This window comes from Rhincodon typus, chromosome 11 (genome assembly GCF_021869965.1).
Source record: "Rhincodon typus isolate 14 chromosome 11, sRhiTyp1.1, whole genome shotgun sequence".
In the NCBI taxonomy this organism is placed as follows: Eukaryota; Metazoa; Chordata; class Chondrichthyes; order Orectolobiformes; family Rhincodontidae; genus Rhincodon; species Rhincodon typus.
The window spans coordinates 6,381,589-6,395,341 of record NC_063342.1 but is presented as its reverse complement, the minus strand read 5'-3'; positions in this window follow the sequence as shown (position 1 = coordinate 6,395,341).

Sequence of the window (13,753 nt, the reverse complement as noted above, 5' to 3'; positions counted from 1 at the left end):
TGGTTTTGGAAACTCTCCCCTTCCTGGCGAGGGAGTTGGAAACTGGGGCTGAGAGACAGAAGTGGATGGGAAGGAGGGGGTTGGGGCGCGTAGAGGCTGGGTGTGTTAATGAGCTGGAGACATATTCAACAGGATACAGTTTTCGACAGTTCTTCAAAGCACAGGATGAGACATAGCCCCCATGTCCACTGCAATCAACACCTGATCATTAACCCAATACCTGCTCAGGATAGATTACCATGTCCTTGCCCTTACATTCTGATGTTTAAACATTACAGCAGTACAAAATGTCACTAACCTGTGAGATAACAAATATGAATGATAGAAGAGCCGTACTCCTTACTGTTCAATAGTCCTCTCACAGAACTGTGGGGTCTCTGGCCTGTTGAAGTGCATCAGGTTCCACAAAACCTATAAACAGATAACTCCATAGCCTGTTACAGAGTTCTGGAGTTCAGAGTTCATATCCTGCCTCATCTCCAATAATCGTAGAGTCAGAAGCATACAGCACGGAAACATACCCTTCAGTCCAACCAATCCATGCCAACCATAATCCTGAGCTAAACCGGTCCCACCTGCCTGCTCCTGGCTCATTTCCCTCCAAATCTTTCCTACTTATGTACTCATCTAAGTGTCTTAATCATCTGCAAGATCAGTTTAAAATATATCTTTAGGTAGAGATTCGACCAAAGTTCAGCCCAGAATGTAGGAAATGATAATCAACAGACTGTGAAAAATATAACACATGTAAAGAATGTCAAGGAGCACAATGGGGTAAAATAGGATGGGATTTAGACCAAAGGCCAAAGCAGGAATTTATTCCCAGCTGCATAGACAGACCCAGGTTGTACAGGAAATGTAATAAAGTAAAATCAGAAAAAAAAAATCCTTTTCAACCATCAAGATTTACTATCGTTCAAACAGTCTAAAAGGAAACTTCTGGAAATTGACAAAACGTGCTTTAAAAATAATAAAGAGAGAAAACTTAGGAAAGCGGCATAGATTAGATAGAAATATAAAACTACACAGATGAGCTTCTATGAAGAAAAGGTGAGAGGAGTTCAATTGAATGTTGGTTCATTGTGGAAATTGGACTAGGCAATATATCATGTGAAACAAGGAAATGGCAGCCTTTGGAGAAGTATTTTATATCGATCCTCGTGTTTGAATACACCATCCCAGGTGCACTCAGAAAGCAAGGGGCCAACAAGGTTGGGGAATTTACAGCAATCACAGTTGCGAGAGAAGGTATCCCGTAGAATCGTATCAGAGAATAAGCAGACAATCTCTGTCTCGGGTCGTATGCATCCTTGTGTCTCGAAGGAAGAGACAGGTCTTGCTTATTTGAAATGCTTTGCTGTTGGTAGCAATTGTGTTGTGTTGTTTGAATCTGGCTGCCTGTAGGACCCTGCAGACTTCCCGACTAGTGTCAGGGAAAAGATCACACAGAATGAGCCAGCAGTCAGTGATGTGGGTAACAGGTTTATTCAGAGACAACAAAGGTAAGAATTAAACTTTTACAGTTTTAACATTAACAACTTTACTAGGATCTACACGATTTTTTAGAAACTTGAAAACTTCCCAGATACTCATAGCTTTGGCTTGTTCATTGAATTGTTTGGTCCTTTTTTATTTTAATCTCAACATTATACTTTATTCATAAAAATATATCCCACAGCTACCGAGAATACACCTCCTCCCACCCACCTTCCTGCAAAAATGCCATCCCCTATTCCCAATTCCTTCGCCTCCGCCGCATCTGCTCCCAGGATGAGGCATTCCACTCCCAGACAACCCAGATGTCCTCGTTTTTCAAAGACCGCAATTTCCCCTCCGCAGTGGTCAAAAACGCCCTTGACCGCATCTCTCAAGTTTCCCGCAACTCATCCCTCACACCCCCTCCCCGCAATAACAACCAAAACAGAATCCAACTCGTCCGCACGTACCACCCCACCAACCTTCGGATCCAACGCATCATCCTCCGACACTTCCGCCATCTGCAATCCGACCCCACCACCAAAGACATTTTCCCTCCCCACCCTTATCTGCTTTCCAGAGGGACCACTCTCTCAATGACTCCCTCGTCCGCTCCACGCTCCCCACTAGCCTCACCACACCCAGCATTTTTCCCTGCAACCGCAGGAATTGCTACACCTGCCCCTACACCTTCCCCCTCACCCCCATCCCAGGCCCCAAGAAAGCCTTCCACATTAAACAGATGTTCTCCTGCACATCCGCTAATGTGGTCTATTGTATCCGCTGTTCCCGATGTGGCCTCCTCTACATCAGGGAGACCAAGTGGAGGCTCGGAGACCGCTTTGTGGAACACCTACGCTCAGTTCGTGACAAACGACTGCACCTCCCATTCGCGAATCACTTCAACTCCCTCCCACTCCCTGGACGACATGTCCATCCTGGGCCTCCTCCAATGAGACAACGATGCCACCCGGAAACTGGAAGAACAGCACCTCATATTCCGCCTTGTAACCCTACAACCCAATAGTCTCAATGTGGACTTTACTAGCTTCAAAATCTCCCCACCCCCGACCTCACCCCAAGACCAGACCCCCTTCTGATCCCTGCCTCCTTTACCTGTCTGTCTTATCTCCCACCTATCTGCTCCTCCCACCTCACTGACCAACCCCCACCCCCACTTCCTACCTAGCAGCCTCATCTCCGCCTCCTTGACCTGTCCATCTTCCCTCCCACCTACCCGCCCCTCCCACCCAACTGACCAACCCCTATCCCTACCTACACTCACCTGTACTGGCTCCATCCCTGCCTCCTTGACCTGTCCATCTTCTCTCCACCTATCTGTTCCTCTTTCCACCTACTATCATCGCCTTCCCCTCTCTCTATTTATTTCAGAGCCCCCTTCCCCTCCTCCATTTCTGAAGAAGGGTCCCGACCCGAAACTTCAGCTTTCCTGCTCGTCTGATGCTGCCTGGCCTGCTGTGTTCCTCCAGCTCTACACCTTGTTATCACATTCCAGAAGGAGATGTGTGACAGTCTCACCTCCCCGTCCAACGCTCCCTCCTCCCCCACACCGCCACTTCGAGGGCAATGTGCAATGGCACAGACAAACTGGGTGTGCTTGAAGGATCTCATGGGTAAGACCCTTCTTACTATCAGTCACGCAATGTCTTGATGCGTGTTGGAAAGTTCCAGTCATAAGGCATTCTGCCAAATAACCTTGACAGTCCACTCAGGGACCAATCCAAGCGGATGACCCTTTCCTTTCCCCACAGGGTTTCAAGGATGTTACGTGCTGACCACTTCCTGATGGACTCGTGGTCAAAGATGTTTCTCGTTGCAAATTTCTCTACAAAGGACAAGTGATTTGGAATGATCCAATGACTTGGAGTGTTCCACGGTAGCGAGGCCAGTCCCATCCTTCGCAACACCGGGGATAGGGAGAACCTCAGTAAGTAGTGACATTTGGTATTTGCGTACCGAGGGTCTATGCACAGCTTGATGCAGCCACACCCAAAGGTGGGGCCATCAGGATGAGGTTCAGCATTGGGTATATTCTTTCCTCCCCTCATCCAGAGTTTTGTACATGGTGTCCCTGCAGACATGGTCCGTCTTAGACTTCCAGATGAAGTGGATGATGGCTCGGGTGGCTGCAACGATGCAGGTTTGGGGAATGGGCCGGATATGTGCCACGTACAACAATAGAGAGTGCCTCCCAATGTCCAGTCTCTGGTCTTTAGTTAGACTGGAGAGTGGGAATTCCCCTAAGCCCTGCCAAGGCTGTTTCTTATTTCTTTCTGTCTACCTTCCAAAGCTCTGACCAATCAGGGGCATTGAGTTAATTGATTTTATCACCTTTACATGTTGTGGCTTGCTAACATTGAACCCTTTCATGTGTCTGCCTGGCCTGCTGTGCTCCTCCAGCTCCACGCTGTGTTATCTCTGACTCCAGCATTGGCAGTTCTTACTATCCCTTTCATGTGTCTGCTTTGGGACCTGGAAGTCTGGTTTTGGGCTGAGAATGCACACCTGGTCTTTTGTTTTACAGAGGCACGTCTGTCCCATGTATCTAGTGCTGATCTGTTTGTCAGGAAATGTCGAATTGCCCTTTCACACTTAACAAGTGCCTTCTGGTGCCTCTCTGGTTTTCACTTATCTGGGCTTGCCTCTTGGAGGGACCTGTCTCCAAGCAGACTTGTTTCTGTGTGTCTGCATGTCTTGGCTGAGGTATTCCCAGCATGCCTTGCTATTTGGCCAATTTCTGTACCCTGTTTATCTCAGTTGCTGTGCTTGTATTTTTGACTTTACTTTTTAATGGTTTTATTTTACGAGCAGTCAGAGGCTGTGATAGTGCTGCAGCTGAAGTATGTAATTAATAACACTGTGGCTTCCTGCACAGAAGGTCTTTCCAGAATGTTTCCAGAGGAGGGACTGGCTTATGAGAAGAGGTTGAGTAGGTTGGGCTTGTACTTGTTTGAGTTTCGAAGAATGAGAGGAGACCTCTTTAGAATAGACAAGATTCTTAGGGGATTTGACAGGCTAGATGTGGAAAGGCTGTTTCTCCTTGTGGAAGAGTTGAGTACTAAAGGGTATAATGTCAGAATGAAGAGCTATTAGTGGAATATGTGGCTAACGATGGGTGGTGTGTAAAACCAGACCATGTGATAACAAGCCCTGCTGTGTGATCCTGGGGTAAGGACATGGAAGAATGTACAAACAGCCATTCATCCTCCCAGGCTGACCATTATCCACTCCTTTGTCTGTCCAACTGTTCTTCTTTCTCTTTGAACTCTATCTCCATGTATCGTTTACTCCTTATCCCCTCCTCATGATTTTATAAACCTCTATAAAGTCACCCCTCAACCTCCTATGCTCCAGTGAAAAGAGCCCTGGCTTTAGGGTGACATGGTAGCTCAATAGTTAGCACCGCTGCCTCACAACGCTACGGACCCGCGTTCGATTCCCCCCTCGGGCAACTGTCTGTGTGGCATTTGCATATTCTCCCCGTGTCTGTGTGGGTTTCCTTCCACAGTCTAAAGATGTGCAGATTAGGTGGATCAGATATGCTAAATTGCTCATAACGTCCAGGGATATGCAAGCTAAGTAGGTTGGCCATGGGAAATGCAAGGGTAAAGGGATAGGGTGGGGGGTTGGATCTGAGCGGGATGCTCTTCAGAGGGTAAGTGTGAACACAACAGGCCGAATGGCCTTATTCCCACTGTAAGGATTCTATGATCCTATGATAAGTTGTCAGGCAGGAAAGGACTGTTTTCCAGTTGGAAAACAAAGAATTAAAAGGAAAGATTAAATCCTTCGAGATTTCCAATCTGGAGAAGATAACTTCCTTCTCAAATTATCAAAACCAACTTGAGACAGAGAACAGAAATGCCAAGAATGTACAGAGACAGATTCAGGAGTCGGAAATTGCAACTCGGGAACTGGAAAGGAAATGTAAGATTTCCAGGCAGCACTTAAAGTCTTGCATCAAACACAGGCTGAGCAACAAGTGCAGAATGCTAATCATTCAAAATGCCTACAAAGTCACAGTTTTCCAGCCACAAAGATTTTCTCTGTGTTTTCAGACCAGTACAGAAATTAGGGGACAAAGGTGGTGATTCTGACTGGGGATCGGTGGAGGATGGAGCCACATGATTTTCAGTTCAGCGCAGGGACTGTAATTAAAATCCTATTCTGTCACCCCTCTGCCATACTTAGATAAATGTTCCCTGTATCCACCTATCCCAGACTGGTACAAGCCCAAGGCAAAGATAAAAAATATTGTGTCCAGTTCTGGTTGCCCAGTTTTGGGAAAGATATGATCAACCTGGAAAGCGTTCAGAAGAGATTTACCAGGATGTTGCTGAGTATGGAAGGTTTGAGCTATAAGGAGAAGCTGGATAGGCTGGGAATTTTTTCACTGGAGCATAGGAGGTTGAGAGGCGACCTGATAGAACTTTATAAAATAATGAGAGGTATAGATAGAGTTAATGGTAGTTGTCTTTATCCTAGGATGGGGTATGTCAAGACTGAGGGGTGCAATTTTTAGGTGAGAGGAGAGAGATTTAAAAAAGACATGAGAGGCAAATTTTTTACAGAGGGTGGTTCATGTGTAGAATGAACTTCCTGCGGGTATAATTACAACGCTTGAGAGACATTTGGTTAGGTACATGAATAGTAGAGGTTTGGAGGGATATGGGCCAGGAGCAGGCAGGTGGGGCTGGTTTAGTTTGGGATTATGTTTGGCATAAGAAAGGTCTGTTTCCATGCTGTATGATTCTATGATTCTATCAGTGAGAATACTGGCAATCGACCAGTAATTGGGCATCATCCAGGTGTTTTTAAAAGATCTAAGCATTCTTTATCAGTTGGACCTGTTATTAGCACGTCATCTAGGTAAATGGCAACCTGAGGTCGACTCATCAAAATGTTCTCCATTTTCTGCTGAAAAATTACACAAGCTAATGATACCCTAAATGGCAGTCTTGTACATTGGCATAAGCCCTAATGGGTATTAATTATAGCATGCCTCTGGGAATCCTAGTGTAAATACAATTGCCAGTACGCATGGCTCATGTCCATTGATTCTCGTTGATACAGTCATAGAATCATACAGCATGGAAACAGACCTTTCGTGCTGAACATAATCCCAAACTAAACTAGACCCACCTGCCTGCTCCTGGCCTATATCCCTCCAAACCTTTCCTATTCATGGACCTAACTAGATGTCTCTCAAGCATTGTAACTTTGTGAATGACAGCCCCCTCACCAGCATTGCATATAAATCCTCTATTTGAGGGATTGGGTATTTATTTAGGGACAACACGGTGGCTCAGTGGTTAGCACTGCCATCTCACAGCGCCAGGGACCCGGATTCAATTCTACCCTGGGGCAACCGTCCATGTGGAGTTTGCACATTCTCCTTGTGTCTGCGTGGGTTTCATCCCAGTGGTCTGGTTTCCTCCCACAGTCCAAAGATGTGCAGGCTAGGTGGATTGGCCGTGCTAAATTGCCTGCAGTGTTCAGGGATGTGTAGATTAGTAAGTTATAGGGTGGGATGCTCTGAGGGTCGGTGTGGTCTTGTCAGGCCGAAGGGCCTATTTCTACACTGTAGGAATTCTATGATTCTATCCAGCCGAGAAAAGCGGTTTACCATTTGTTTAAAATCCCCACAAAGGTGAACCGACCCATCCAGCTTCACAATCAGTACAACTGGTGCTGCCCATTCCAAAAACTGGACTAGTTAGATGATTCCTCCGCTTTCCAGCTTCGTGATGCTCTGAGAGTCAGTGTCGACTTGTTGGGCCGAAGGGCCTGTTTCCACACTGTAGGGATTCTATGAATTTTGTTAAAAAGTGGTTCTGTGATTGCTGAAATGGCCGCACCAGTATTGACCTCCATTAGAACAAGATAACCATTTAACCAGATATTTATTTTGATTTGTTCTGATCTGATGTTGCTAAGCAATTTAACTGCTAAAAACCAGATGTAGGTGTACTTTCCAGGGTATGAAGTCTCTTGGATACCCTCCTGGTTGCTGGCCTATGATTTATCTTACTCGATTTAGGTCTCAAAGGTCTCTTTAACTGTCTTGAGTTTGCATACGGTAGCAACTACAATGGCTTTCCTGCCAAGACCCTGAAGAAAATTTTAAACCTTCTGGCCGAGGCATGGCTTTATTTTGGGGTTTTCCTGTGAGCTGACCTAGAATTCCTATGAACAGAATACATCCTGAGTGAGAATATGCAATTGCCAGTGCTTAAGTGGTGCTCCCCAAGCTCAGTCAGACTGGTGAGGGAGTCCACTTCCATTGGAATACCCTACAAATCGTGCGCTCCACTTGCCTCCGTTTCCACTGATAAAGCCAGTTATATCGCCTGTTTGACATCCAGTTGGGCTTCAGCTATAAGCATTGTTACATCATTAATCCCACCTACCAAACTGTGTCTAAGAATCTCATTAAAGGTTAAACCAAAGACACATGCTTCTGCCAGTTGTGTTAACCTCATCAAAAATTCTGACACAAACTCCACTGGTTCTCGAACTGCCAAGTAAAAATGTTAGTGTCTCAAAATTACAGGAGGCTTGGGATCGTAACATTCCTTAACCATGTCCATCAATTCTTTAGTGGTTCTAGTATCCGGTGCCTCAGGGGAAGTTAAGGTCCTAATGACAGAAAAAGCCGCGGCTCCGCAGCCAGTCAGGAGAATTACTCATTGCTTTTTGTCTGCCACAATGTCGTCTGCCCAGAAAAAAAAATGCATTCTTTCCACATACTGTGCCCCGTCATTGATGGCAGGATTAAATGAGTCAAGCTTCCCAAATAAAGGCATAATGCTTACCCCAACTCAAAGACAACTGTTGCAAGCTAGTTTCTTCAGGAACGTGCTTTACTCTTATTGCAACTGAAGTAACTCCACAGAGACCAATATCCCATCACCAAACCACCCTTTATTTACACATGAACAATCCATGACCTTAGAAATGCCTCATTCAGAGTCAGCTATCAGAGTGTCAGTATTTCATATTTTCATCCGTCAGCCAGGGCTCCCTGATTGGACCAGATTAACAGCCTCAATCAGGGAACTCATATTCTATGAGGTCCAGCTGGCTGACCTTGTTACAAACACTACTGGTAAACTCTAGGGTTAACCACGAGAAGGGTTAAGACAACTTCTGGAGTGTCAGAGGGGTGTCATGTCCTTTTCTTATACACCTTAGACTTAGAGGGACTGGAATCGGGATTTAGTAAATGCCAGACACCAACCACAATCGATTCCTATTTTCCTGTGACAATCCCTGGAGAGAGAGAAATTAAAGAGGAATAAGGTTATTTTTGAACTGCAATCTTTTGTTTCTCTGAAAAAGCAAAGGCATCTGGGTAAGAGATAGTAAGAACTGCCGATGCTGGAGTCAGAGATAACACAGTATGGAGCTGGAGGAACACAGCAGGCCAGGCAGCATCAGAGGAGCAGGAGAGTCAGCGTTTCGGGTCAGGACCCTTCTTCAGAAAATGAAGAAGGATACCGATCCGAAACGTCGACTCTCCTGATCCTCTAATGCTGCCTGGCCTGCTGTGTTCCTCCAGCTACACACTGTGTTATCTCAGCATCTGGGTAAACGTGTTTTTGGAGTAACAGTCAAAGTGTCTGCACAGAATATTTCACGGGCAACAAACCTGATTAGTACAAACTTTGAAAGAACAAAATCCAGGTGAAACATGTATGTAAATGGATAAACGATAAATAAGGACAGAAATTAAATTGATCTACTGCTTTTTGAGCTTCAGACAGACAGTGAAAGTGATTATTGCAATTATGTTTCACAAATAAAATAGAGTAAATATTCTGGATCCATCGCTCACTGGAATTGGGCATGATGTGCATAATGTTATAATACACATCACCATAGTTACATAGGGGCTTTGCCACGAACACTATCAGCTCCCTTCTGGTCAGAGACATGGACGTTTTGGAGTATTGCGTGTAATTCTGGTCTCCCTCCTATAGGAAAGATGTTGCGAAACTAGAAAGGGTTCAGAAAAGAATTACAATGATGTTTCCAGGATTGGAGGGGTTGAACTATGGGGAGCGGCTGAATAGACTTGGGGCTATTTTCGCTGGAGTGTTGGAAGCTGAGGGGTGACCTTATCGAGGCTTATAAAATCATGAGGGGCATAGATAGAGTAAATACATAAGATCTTTTCCTGAGGGTGGGAAAGTCCAAAACTAGAGGGCATAGGTTTAAGGTGAGTGGGGAAAGATGTAAAAGGGGCAATTTTTTCACGCAGAGGGTGGTGCGTGTATGGAATGAGCTGACAGAGGAAGTGGTGGAGGCTGGTACAATTACAACATTTAAAGGGCATCTGGATGAATATATGAATAGGAAGGTTTAGAGGGATATAGGCCAAATGCTGGCAAATGAAACTAAATTTATGGAGGATGTCTGACGAGTTGGACCAAAGTGTCTGTTTCTGTGCTGTGTATCTCTACGACTCTATGATTCTATAACTGAACCATTAGCAGGACTCATAACAGTTTGTGTACTGGTTATTATGATGACTATCAGTCATCATAACCAAACTCTGATATGTGCAGATTGATGGCATTCAGAGACACCTCCTCCCACAAATTCATGTGTTAGTTTTTGGTGTGGCGCAAACATGGATATGAAGTTCATGTTAACTGTCTGGTGGAAAAAGAAATACCCAGAGGAGGGATCCTTTTGCAAATTACAGTACAAGGTGTTGTATGAAAATGTCCAGCATGAATTGGTATCGGTTATTCTGAATCTCTCAGGTTATCATCATATTTTCCAAAAGCTTTATGGATCATGTATAAGGAATTGGTCAAAGCATTGTTCAATCAAGAGGGTTACACAATCAAGGGGAGAAACAGAAAGCACAGAAGTTTGACAGGAGATGCTGCAGGGATTTATGGTGCAGGCATTTCTACAGTTAATGCTCTGGACATCAATGCTATAAGTTATCGATTAAATCAATTAACTTCTCGAGTTAAATGTAGACTGAGTGTGATGAATGATAATACTGACCTTAATATTCAGGTAGGGCCACCACTAACAGCGTTACATTTCATATCGTTAGCAACTTACAGTCATAAACCAGCACGATTCACAAGTGAATATAAGATAGAAAAAAGTGGCCAATGTCAAATAAATGTAACTAGGTGTAGTAAATATGGCAATTGGATGTAAAATCAGCAGAGAGAAAATATAAATCAAATGAAAAAAGATGAAGTTTTAACATGGGTTCTCATCACTAAATTGAGGAATTTACATAGAAACATAGAAAATACTCGCAAGATTCAGTCATTCAGCTCTTCGAGACCTGCACCACCATTCAATATGATCATGGCTGATCTTGTAATTTCAGTATCCAATTCCCTCTTTCTCTCCATATCGCTCAATCATTTTAGCCAAAAGGGTCATGTCCAGCTCTCTCTTGAATATAACTAACGAACTAGACCCAACAGCTTCCTGTGGGAGAGAATTCCACAGGTTCACAACTCTCTGAGTGAAGGAATTCTTCCTCATCTCAGTCCTGAATGGCTTACACCTTATTCTTAGACTGTGACCCCTCGTTCTGGATATTCCCAACATCAAGAACATTCTACACAGATCTAGCCTATCCAGTCCCATCAGGATTTTATATGTTTCAATGAGATGCTCCCTCATTATTCTAAATTCCAGCGAATACAAGCCTGGTTGATCCAGCCTTTCCTCAAATGTCACTCCATGCACTTCAGCAATCAGTCTAGTGAACCTTCCTGGACCCCCTCAATGGCAAGAATGTCCTTCCTTAGACTAGGAGGCCAAAACTGTATACAATACTCAAAGTGTGGCCTCACCAAGGCCCTGTATAACTGCAGCAAGACATCCTTACTCCGATTATCAAATCCTCTCGTTATGAAGGCCTACATGCCATTAGCTTTCCTCACCGCCTGCTGCACCTGCATGCCAGGCTTCAGCGACTCTTCCACCAAGACATCCAAGTCTCATTGCACCTCGCCTTTTCCTAAACTGCCACCATTCATATAATAATCTGCCTTCTGATTTTGTGACCAAAGTGGATAATCTCACATTAATCCACGTTATGTTGCAGTTGCCAAGTATTTGCCCACTCAGCCAGTCTGTCCAAGTCAACCTGCAGTGCCTTAGCATCTTCCTCACAGCACACACTGCCACCTAGCTTAGTGTCATCTGCAAATTTGGAGATATTGCATTCAATTCCTTCATCCAAATTGTTAATGTATTTTGTGAACAGCTGGGGTCCCAGCATTGAAGTCTGCGATACCCCACACGACACTGCCTGCCACTCTGAAAAGGATGGGATCCAGAAGGTCAGAGAGGAACTTGAAGTAAAAGTTGTATCTGTGAGTAAAGAAGGTTAACAAAAGTATAGGCTAACAATTCATGCATCGGAGGAAATGGGAGATCTTATGTTAGGGAGACCTGTTATGTCTAAAGAGGACAATCTGTGAAATGTTACAACACTACAAAATATTGGAGTGATCCAAAATACCACGGATGAGATTTAAGAAGACTCTACCTTATGTGGTAGAAAAGTGGGGAGGGGGGACACTTGTAAGGACAGCATTTAAGGAATGCCAACAGACTGATAAAGCTATTGTTTGTCCCTATTTCAGTCACATACGGGTTTGATTCCAGCAGTAATGAAGCAGTTAACTGAAGTCTCGAAATTTCAAGTGCCAAACAAGAAAACATAATCAGAGTTGGATATGCAGGTGAAGGATACAAAATCTTTGAAAGAATATCATAACCTGTCTTGTCACATCACAGATTGGATATTTTGCATTCACCTTCAAATGTCCGTATCCGTTTTTAAGCTGCTCAGAGCTTAAGTCAAACAGTGCAATTTCCTCACAGTCCCTTTTTCTGAATTCCATACCTACCTCTCCTTTTCCAGACTGAAGACTGAAGAGACACATTCATTTGCCACACTTCCACTATCCTGCGGATTCACACGGATTGCCCCCTTGGTCCCTCATAGGCCCTACTCTTACCCTCATTAATCTCTTTCCATGAATGTATTTATAAAATATCTTAGGATTCTCCCTAATCCGATTCACAAGTCCTTTTCCATGCCGCTGCTGGCTCTTTCAATTGCTTTCTTCAGTTCCCTCTTGCACTTCCTATGTTTCTCTAGGGCCACAGCTGAACTGCTCTCTTTGGATTTGCCAAAAGCCGGACACATACGGAGACAGAGACTGTTGATAGGAACCATAGTGTAATTCCACCATTAGTCAGAAACAGACCAATTGGGTTGTGAAGCTTCATGAGGGCTTGCTAACATGAGGGGCCTTATTTTGGTTACTACATGCAATAAAGTTTAGGCAATTATTTCAACTTGCTTGCCTGCGAGATTTCAGAATGGTTAGTGGAATTAAAGGTATCTTATGGTAATGTACACACCACTCTGATCAAAACATTCTGGGCAGATCTTCAGCGCAGTGAAAATGAGCATACCATTGAACACTTGCTGGAAGGTGTCTATAAATACGAAGCCACAGTGCCTTTATGTATGTGCTTTAGGTACAAATAGATCCTCCTGGTGTCTCAAATGTATGTAAATATTGTCTTGTACAAGTAAGAGATGCCTTGGATTTGTTTGTTGGATACGTCAAACTCCAAGGCGCAGTGGGGAAAGACCACGATCTAAGATCTTTCTACCAAAGTTAAATGGAGGTCCATTCAGTTATCAGACACTCCTGGTGCCTCAAATGGATGTAAATATAGTCTTGTACAAGTAAGAAATGCCTTGGGTTTGTTGGCTGGATAGGGTCAAACTCCAACGTTCGTTTCTTCATATGCTCCTTGCTTTCCAAGTAAACCTCAGATGTTTTTGGTGCGTTCGAACATGTGGATCAAAAGAGAATACTACTTCAAAGTCTGTCACTTCCTTGTTTCACATTATATACTGCCGAGTCCCATTTCCACAACAAACCAAATTCAGTTGAACTCCTCTCACCTTTTGCTTCATAGAAGCTCATTTGTGTAGTTTTATATTTCTACCCAGTCTACTCCACTCTCCTAAGATGTCTCTCTTTAAGGTTTTTAAAACATTTTTTGTCAATTTCATCCAGTGCTTTGAAGAACTGTCAAAAACTGTATCCTGTTGAGTATGTCTCCAGCTCATGAGCACACCCAGCCTCTACGCGCCCCAACCCCCTCCTTCCCATCCACTTCTGTCTCTCAGTCCCAGTTTCCAACTCCCTCGCCAGGAAGGGGAGAGTTTCCAAAACCA